This window comes from Triticum aestivum, chromosome 4A (assembly GCF_018294505.1).
Source record: "Triticum aestivum cultivar Chinese Spring chromosome 4A, IWGSC CS RefSeq v2.1, whole genome shotgun sequence".
NCBI lineage: Eukaryota > Viridiplantae > Streptophyta > Magnoliopsida > Poales > Poaceae > Triticum > Triticum aestivum.
In genome coordinates, this window is record NC_057803.1 from 415,216,002 (window position 1) to 415,225,170 (window position 9,169).

The following is a 9,169-nucleotide window of genomic DNA, read 5'->3' on the forward strand; positions in this document are numbered from 1 at the left end:
ATATGACTTTTATGTGAATATAAACAAACATAAACTATTAAATTGTCTTCCTTGTCCAACATCAACAATTTTGGCATATAATATTTTGATGAGGGCTCACAATCACAAAAGATTTCTAGGATAGTATATCTATATGTGAATCTTCCCTTCCCTTATTAATTCTTTCATGAGTTGCATCGTTGACTAATGCTATGTTTGTCAATCTCTAATAAAAATTTCTACCTATACTTTTCCTTATGTGGTTATATCACCTACCGTAGGACTAGTATATAATATTCTCATTATTTATTTCCTTTCTTCATTTATTTCCTTTCTCTTTTTATTATTTCTTCCTTATTTATTTTCTTTATTTGCAACATGAAAGTAAACAAAGCAAAAACTAAAACTAACTTCATTATATAACTTCCACACGATTACAAGGATAGATCAAGCAAACTATCAAGAGAGGAGTGGATCAAACTAAAATTTATTTCATCTGAAGGCAAAAGATTGAACTAAGATAAATAAAAGCAAAAAGATAGTGGGATGATACGATACCGGGGCACCTCCCCCAAGCTTGGCGGAAGCCAAGGGGAGTGCCCATACCCGATACTCAATTCTCCTTTTGGTGGTGAAGGGAATGATGGTGGTGATGAAGGAGAGATCTTTTCCTTGGAGGAGCTTGAAGAGGCCATGGTGGATGGAATCTGCCAGAAAACAACAAGGAAAAAGAGAACAGAGGATTTCTCCGCGATACGGTGAGCAACTGGTTCGTGAAGTATATATAGATTTTTTATCTTGCAGGACAAGTATATGGTAGAAAAACGGAGTACGGGGGGTGTCCTAGGTGGGCACAACCCATCTGGGCGCGCACACGGAGATCGAGGCGAGGCACACGAGCAGTTTACCCAGCTTCGGAGCTCTCCAGAGAGATAACACTCCTACTGCTGCTTGTCTGGTCGTATTATCTGATGTTCTTGCTCTCGAGCGAGAGAGTGTGATGTTTTATGGGCTACGAATGAATCGAAGCAAACTGTCCGAACCCCTTCTACGTTGCGCATGGGCCTCCTTTTATACGCTAAAGGGGTCACCGACAGGTGGCAACGCAGAGGAGGGTAAAAACATAAAAAGCGAGGTAGTTGATACAGTTGCTTGTACAGTACGCCCTACCTAACCCTGACGGCAGGGGACAAGGGCATTAAATGCCCGTCTGAGTCGCCCGAACAGTGCAGAAAAGGACCGTTAGGGGTGCCACCGTTCACCACGATGGCGATCTTGTCAGCTTCGCATGCCACTGCGCACCGCTGGCTGCACAGCCTCCCGCCACGCGTGCCCGAAGAGGCCCCCAGAGCGACACGTTGGTGGATGCGCTGGAGCGTGGGCGCAGAGTGGCCGCCTGCCGCGGCAAGCGCCTTGCCGCTATTGTTATCTCGCCGGATCCAGAAGCTCGTCGCTCACCGGGCCTCGGGGTACCTTATTTAGTCTTCCCGGCAAGCTCCTCTTTCCGAGGCCTTGTTGCCTTGCCGGAGCGCGTGGCGCGTCGCGGCAAGTTCCATGGAGCGCCTTGGTTGGCCTTCCCGGCAAGCTCCTCTTGCCGGGGTCTTGTCTCCTTAGCTTAAATACTTTGTTCTTGGATGGCTCCAAGGGAACCTTGGGGGATCTTGGCGTTCGCCCGGCAAGCCTTTGCCGCGGGGTGCTGCAACTGCCCGTGCACAAGTTCGGGGTACTAGGGTACCCCTATTCTAGTACACCGACAGGAGCCCCCGGGCCTGGGCCAGACACAGTGCCGAGCGCAGTTGGGCCAGGCCCAAGACAGGGCACGGGCACACGTGGGGTGGGCCACGCCAAATCTTGCTCCGTATCCACCGCGCTCTCCCATAACGGCACGCGTTGAATGCGGCATCATGGGAGAGATCGTGGGTGGTTGTTTATTTGGAAGGCCGAAACGTCCGCCCCATCCCTCTTTATAAGCAGAGGAAACAGAGGCAGTTCGTTCCCCCTCGCTGGTTGTTGCTACTCCTTCTTCACAAACTCCGCCGCTCCCCCCTTCTTCTCGTAGCCGAGAGAGCAGCGCTCCGCCCCCCCATTGCCATCAGCATCACCACGCCGTCGACCTTCCCCACCACCTCCGCCATGGCCCCAAAAGCCGACAAGGGAAAGGGCGTGAAGTCGGCCGAGGCGCAGCGGCTCGCGGCGCTACGGAAGGAGCGGGCGATCTTCACCCCCCAGCTCGGCGTGCAGGAGCTGAGGGAGTACTTCTACCTCTTTTGGGCGACGGAGACGCGTGCTCATCCGCGCACGAGGGTACTCCCAGCCGCTGCTTCAGAGTTGGCTCCAAACGGGTACCCGTTCTTCCTGCTATTCTTCTATTGCGGGCTCTGCCGCCCTTCTCGGAGTTCTTTTGTGAAATTATGAACACATATGGCTTCCGCCTCCTTGACTTCACCCCCAATGCTGTCCTGACCATGGCAGTTTTCGCACACTTGTGCGAAAACTTTGTCGGAGTCCACCCTAGTGTTGCTCTTTTTCGCCACTTCTTCATACCTCGGGTAGAGAGAGGAGAGCCGCTTGCCGGAGGGATTGCCTGGGTCTCGAGAGTCAGCAAGAAAGAGGCGTACTTGGAGGGTGAGCTCCGCAGCAAGTGTGAGGAGTGGAGAGCAGAGTGGTGCTGGATTGTTGAGGAGAATCCACAGCCCTTCACCGCCGTGCGCCAAACTCCAATAGTGCGCGGCAATGACTGGAGCAACGTGGCCCCGGAAGACGAGAGGCTGAAGATCGCCATCACTAGGATTCTTCGCCTCAGGCTTGCCGGGCTCACCGTAGGTGCTGTCGGGGCAGATTTCCTCCGCCGCCGCATTGCCCCCCTGCAGGAGAGGGGGAGGCCCGCTTGGGAATTCAAGAATTCGGCGGACATCATGAGGCTGCGGCCGAGCCTCAACTACAACTTCACCGTCTTGGAGCTGGACGCAATGCTCTTGGAGTTATTCAAACGCGACCCCCAGCACCCATTCACACTGCCGAGGGGCGTAGTTCCTTTGTGCAATAACTCTTTGCTTGACCGGATCCGCGCCATGATGCCGTTGTGCGATTCACACGGAATCGTCCCAACTTGGCAAGAGCCCGCGGATGACGTTGTGCGAGCGTTCTTCGACACCTTGGAGGAAGTGCCGGTCCGCGCTGACGAGCAGAAGAGCCTCACCCGTGACACCACCAACGAGGAGCTGCAGCTCATCGCTACTAGGGCGGAAGAGGCTGCGGCCGCAGCTGCTGCGGGTGTGTTTGGGTTTACTGTGGAGGAGGCGGAGGCTGCAGAGGCGGCAAACCTTGCCGAACGCGCGGAGTTTATGGGCGAGGAGGAGCCTGCCGGTTCCGAAGCCGAGCCGAGCGAGGCCGGCGAGGAGGAGGCTGAGCCTTTAGAGAACTTGCCGCAGGCGGAGCCCCCGGCCCCGCCAAGGAGGCGCCTTCGTAGGGCCGGGGACGCAGCAGGGCGGCAGCCGGCTCCATAGCCACCAAGCCGCGCGACGCGCTCTACCGCGGCAAGCAATGTTGCCGCGGGAGCGCCTCATGCAACAGCGGCAACTGGAGCAGGATCTTCCCGGGCCACTGCCACTGCCCCCGCCAAGCGGGCAAGGGATCCTACCCCTCCACCTCGCCGCACCGGAGGAGGGCCGGACTTCGATCTTTCCGCGCTTAGCTCCGACGAGGAGGAAGAAGAGTGAGTTTCTTTGGTGCTCTTATAATCCTTCAATCTTGCTGTTTATATCTTGTATCTGACTTGCTCCAATCTGGACTCCTTTCTTTTCAGAACACTGGCCCAGAGAGCGGCGAAGAGGGCCAAGGCCGCGGTGATCGTCATCGAGGATGACCCCATCGTGTCAGCAGGAGGTGGGCCCGAGACCACCTTGACGGACCCGGCAATCACCCCTCAGAGCAGCCCCCAGTGCAGCCCCCAACGTAAGTTCATAGTTTAGCCTTCTGCTGCCGGGCGCGCTTGAGTGCTTTTTCCTTTGTTGATATCTTGCTTGTTGACTTGTGCAGGAGCAGAGTAGCCTCATCAGGAGCGCCCGGAGGCCGGTCCCGAAGTGCCACCTGCTTCGACTGCGCTGCCAAGGGAGGAGTCCCCGGCAAGGGAGCGCTCTCCGGCAAGGGGGGACTCTCCGGCAAGGGACGGCACTGCTGATCCTGCGGCGACCGAGGCCGCAACTGAAGATCTTTGGCGCAGGTAATCCACTTGCCCAGAAACTTTTCCTTGGGTTCTGCTTCTTCCGTTTTTCCTTTCTTGGATTTTTGATTGATTTTCCTCCCTTCTTCGTTCTTCAGACCGATCTTCGGCTGAGCCAATGGAGACAGAGGGCACCGGCGAGGAAGGTGCCGGTGCTGATGAGACCGCCGGCGAGAAGGCCGCCAGGGCTGCTACTGCGGAAGCCGGCGAGGGGTCGGGCGATCGCACTGACGACCCTGAGGCCGCAGGAGCGCCAGGCGCTGCGTCGACCGCCGAACCCTCTGCCGCCTCTGCGGAGCCGGGCTCCGAGGAGCCCCAACCCGGCGCCTACTTGAAGGGCGGTGACAATATCTTCATCAAGCTACCCTGGGCGTCGAGCTCCAGGGCGCCGGTGGAGGGGGAGACTTTTGACGGGGAGGTGCTCGCCTCTGCTGGACTGTCATTGGTTGACGCGCCCGGCAGCAGCAGCGGCGAGCCTGAGGAGGAGCAGCTGCCGCAGAAGCTGCTGTCACGCTACCGCACCCGGCAAGCCAAGCTGGCTTCCCGGGAAGCGCTTGTCGCGAAGGTGGGAGTTGACATGGAAAAGCGCGCGGAGGAGCTCCGGGGCCAAAATCAAGAAGCTCTCCGGTCCCTGGCGCAGGAGCGGGAGCGACTCGACGAGGAGCGCACGGCCTTTCTTCTCGAGAAGGCCGAGGCTGAGGAGGAACAAAGGCTGGCTGCCGAGAAGCAGTCCGCGCGGGAAGGTGAACTAGTGCAGCGGAAGGCCAACCTCGACAGCTACGAGGAAGAGCTCGCCGAGCGTGAGTAAGCACTTGGCGGGGCGCTCAAGGAGGCAAAGGACGCCGCGGCAACTGCAGAGGCCGCCAAGAAAGAGCTAGAGGAGAAGGTGGCGCAGCTGGTGGCCGATATTGGGAAGAGCGGCGAGGAGCTTGCCACGCTCAAGCGTGAGCGCGAGAAGGATGCCGCCGCCCACGGTGAGCTGCAAGGCCTTCTCGCTAAGAGGGGCAAGGAGCTTAGTGCCGCCAAGGATTCCAAAGCAGACCTGGAGCTGAAGCTGGCCACGTTGACGCAGACGCTGGAGGCCGCCAAGGAGCGGGAGAAGACCTTGTCGGAGAAGGTCAAGGCTGACGTGGCGCTGCTGGAGAGCATTGCAGTTACCCAGAACTCGTTCAGAGACACTGTGGAGCACTGGACCGAGGGTCTGGTGAACATTGCCGCTGTCATCAACGAGGAGCTGGCGCAGCTGGGGATGGAGGACTTTGGATATCCTTCCGACGAGAGTCTTCAACCCAGCGCCAAGCTCAGCCTATTCTTCAAGGGCGTGGCGACGACACTCCAGCGGCTCCGGAAGAGGATCCCGAAGAAGCTGGCCGACGAGTCATGCAAAATCTGCGCCGGGGTTCTCCAGAAGGTGCTGATGAAGGTAGCCTTCCGCAATCCAGGCCTCAGCTTCACCAACGTCCTCAGGTCCTTGCCGCCTAATGCTGATCTGGATGCACTCAAGGCCCTTGTCGCACCCACTGTGGACAAGGTGAGCGAGATCAAGAGAGTCGAGGGCGGACGCATAGATTAGGCCGCCCATTTGTTCTTTTCCCTTGTCGCTGCTAATCATGTTATGAAAACAGTCTGTTAGAGCTGCGACAAGTTATCTTGTAATATAACTTTATTTCTGTTATCAATTGCTATGTTATTTCCTCTACTAGATTCCTTCCTTTGTATGTTTTACCCTACGCTTCTAGGGAACTTGTCGGCGCAGGCGCCCGAGCCGCGAGCGCTGAGTGCGGAACTTCAGCAGCCTGCTGGCGGCGCTGCTTCCGACAAGAAACCTTGTCGCGACTAGATGCAGCACGCTTAAGCTGTTGAGCGGACTCGAAACAAAGTAAGGGCGCAACTAGCCACGAGTTGGTTCCTCCGCGCACAGGTTTTCCATACAAAGCAGGGTCGTTCGAGGAAGATAACTCAAAAATTTAAAAAGTGATTGCTCAAACTTTGGCAACTTAGCTTTTCTGTCATTTGCTTCCCGGTAAGGCAAGTCTTTGCTTGAACGACGCCTGGCCCATACCACAATCTTCTCCTTCCCCCCGGCAAACTTGTGTGCGAGAGAACCTTCTTTTCCTTTAAAAGAAAAAGAAAGAAGAGAAAATAATAATATGGAGCTCTTCGGCTCGTTACTGCTTACCGGATGTAGGTGCTGCACAAAGTGTCAGATAATCGCATGCAAGAAAGGAACTAACGCATGAAATGGACAAGCTGTGCGGAGCACATGGGGTTTTACTTATGCACGGGATCTGCGCCCGGCTTTGTACAAAGGATTACATGCAACAGCGGCAAGACTTGTACAAAAGGTGGTTGCCGGAACGGGTTCCGGCAACCGCGCCTTATGGGAAAAACTTACGAAGATGTTCTATGTTCCAGGAGTTGCTCACCGGAATGCCATCTTCGGTCTCAAGGCGGACAGCGCCAGGCCTTGTGACTCGTCTCACCCGATAAGGGCCTTCCCACTTCGGCGTCAACTTGTTGGAATTCTTGGCGGACTGAACGCGCCGAAGAACAAGGTCGCCTTCCTCGAAGCTTCTGGCTTTAACTTTGCGGCTATGATAGCGGCGCAAAGCTTGCTGGTATCGAGCAGCTCGTACAGCAGCCTGAAGACGATCTTCCTCAAGGAGCAGCGCGTCGTCTTGCCGCAGCTGTTCTTGCTCAAGCTCATCATAAGCGAGCACTCGAGGTGATCCGTATACGAGTTCCGTGGGGAGAACTGCCTCTGCTCCATAGACTAGAGCGAAAGGTGTCTGGCCAGTGGCTTGATTTGGCGTCGTTCTGATCGACCAAAGAACCACCGGCAGCTCCTCGATCCAGTTCCTTCCGCACCTGTGCAGCCTGTCGAAAGTTCTGGTCTTGAGCCCGCGCAGCACTTCAGCATTTGCCCTCTCTGCTTGACCGTTGCTTCTTGGATGAGCAACAGAAGCGAAGCAGACCTTGGCGCCAAGGTCTTGGACGTACTGCATGAAGGTGCGGCTCGTGAATTGCGTGCCGTTGTCGGTGATGATCCTGTTAGGGATCCCGAAACGGCAAACAATTGACCTGAAGAACTTGACTGCTGACTGTGCTGTCACCTTCCTCACTGGCTGCACTTCCGGCCACTTTGTGAACTTGTCGATTGCGACGTACAAGTACTCAAAGCCCCCGACAGCTCGGGGGAAAGGGCCGAGGATGTCGAGCCCCCAGACCGAAAATGGCCAGGATAAAGGGATTGTCTGGAGAGCTTGAGCTGGCTGGTGTATCTGTTTGGAGTGGAACTGGCACGCTTCACACTTGGTTACTTGTGCAGTTGCATCCTGGAGGGCTGTCGGCCAAAAGAAACCTTGCCGGAAAGCTTTGCCGGCAAGTGCTCTTGCGCCAATGTGGTGGCCACATATGCCTCCATGTATCTCCGCCAACAGCTTTTGTCCATCTTCCCGGCGAATACACTTCAATTTCACACCGTTGAGTCTTCTTCTGTATAGTATGCTATCGACAAACTGGTACATACTTGACTGCCGGGCTACTCTTTCCGCTTCTTCTTGTTCTTCGGGAAGTTCTCCTGTCTGAAGGAAGTGGACAATCTGCTGTGCCCATGCTGGAGCTTGTGGCTCGACAACAAGGACTAAAGGCGCATCTGCTGCTGCGGGAACATCCGCTTCCACGGCAAGGACTTGTGGTCCTGCCGGAGCTTGATGTTCCCCGGCAAGCTTGCCGGAGCAAAACTTGTCGGGAGCGTCTGCTTCAACGGAACAAACCATAAGGCTTGCCGGAGCAGACTGCCCCTCAGCATCCTTGGTGTTGATCTTGGGGACTTTCTTGGCGGCGGCTTCGGGGAGCTCTGCCGGAAAGTAGTCACCAGAAACCAACTTCCTCTTCTTGCTTTGTCCAGTTGATGGTGTTACGGATGGTTGAGTCAACTTAAGCACAAAGATCCCTGGTTCCACAGGTAACTTTAGTGCGGCGCACTTTGACAGGCCATCAGCAATATCATTCTGAGCTCTTGGGATATGCTCCATTTGTAGGCCGTCAAAGTGCTCTTCTAGCTTCCTCACTTCATCGACATACGCTTCCATCAACGGACTCTGGTAGTTCTTGTTCACTTGTCGGACGACAAGCTGTGAGTCACCCCTGACAATGAGCTTCTTAATCCCAAGGTCTGCTGCGATTCTGAGACCGGCAAGCAATCCTTCATACTCTGCAGTATTGTTGGTTGCTTGCTCTTTGGGAAAGTGCATCTGGACTACGTACTTGAGGTGCTCTCCGGTGGGTGCGACAAGCAGCACGCCTGCACCGGCGCCTTGCAGCGAGAAGGCACCATCAAAGTACATCAGCCACTCTTTGTTTGCCTCTTTGACGGGGATGCTCGTTTCTGGAATTTCTTCATCTGGGGTTGGCGTCCACTCTGCTATGAACTCTGCCAATGCTCTGCTTTGGATAGTTGAAGTGCTCTCAAACTTGAGGCCAAAGCTTGACAGTTCCAGCGCCCACTCGACAATCCTGCCCGTTGCTTCTGGATTTTGCAGTATCCTCTTCAGCGGAAAGCGAGTGACGACTGTGATCTCATGTGCTTGGAAGTAATGGCGCAGCTTTCTCGAGGCCATGAGGAGGCCGAAAAGCAACTTCTGCACACCAGAGTACCTTGATCTAGCCCCCTGCAGAAGAGAACTGACAAAGTAAACTGGGCGCTGCACCATTCTCCTTGGCATCTTATCATGTTCCTGCGCAAACCCATGTTTGTCGGGACCAGAGCTTGTCGACGAAGCCCCCTGCTTGTCGCTGGATGGATCTGGCGTGGTTGCTGGCTCATCATCCGCCTCCCTCTCCGCCACTAACGCAGCACTAACCACTTGATTGGTTGCCGCTATATACAGCAGCAACTTCTCTTGCGGCTTAGGTGCGACAAGCGTTGGAGTGGAGGACATGTATCTCTTCAAGTCCTGCAGCGCA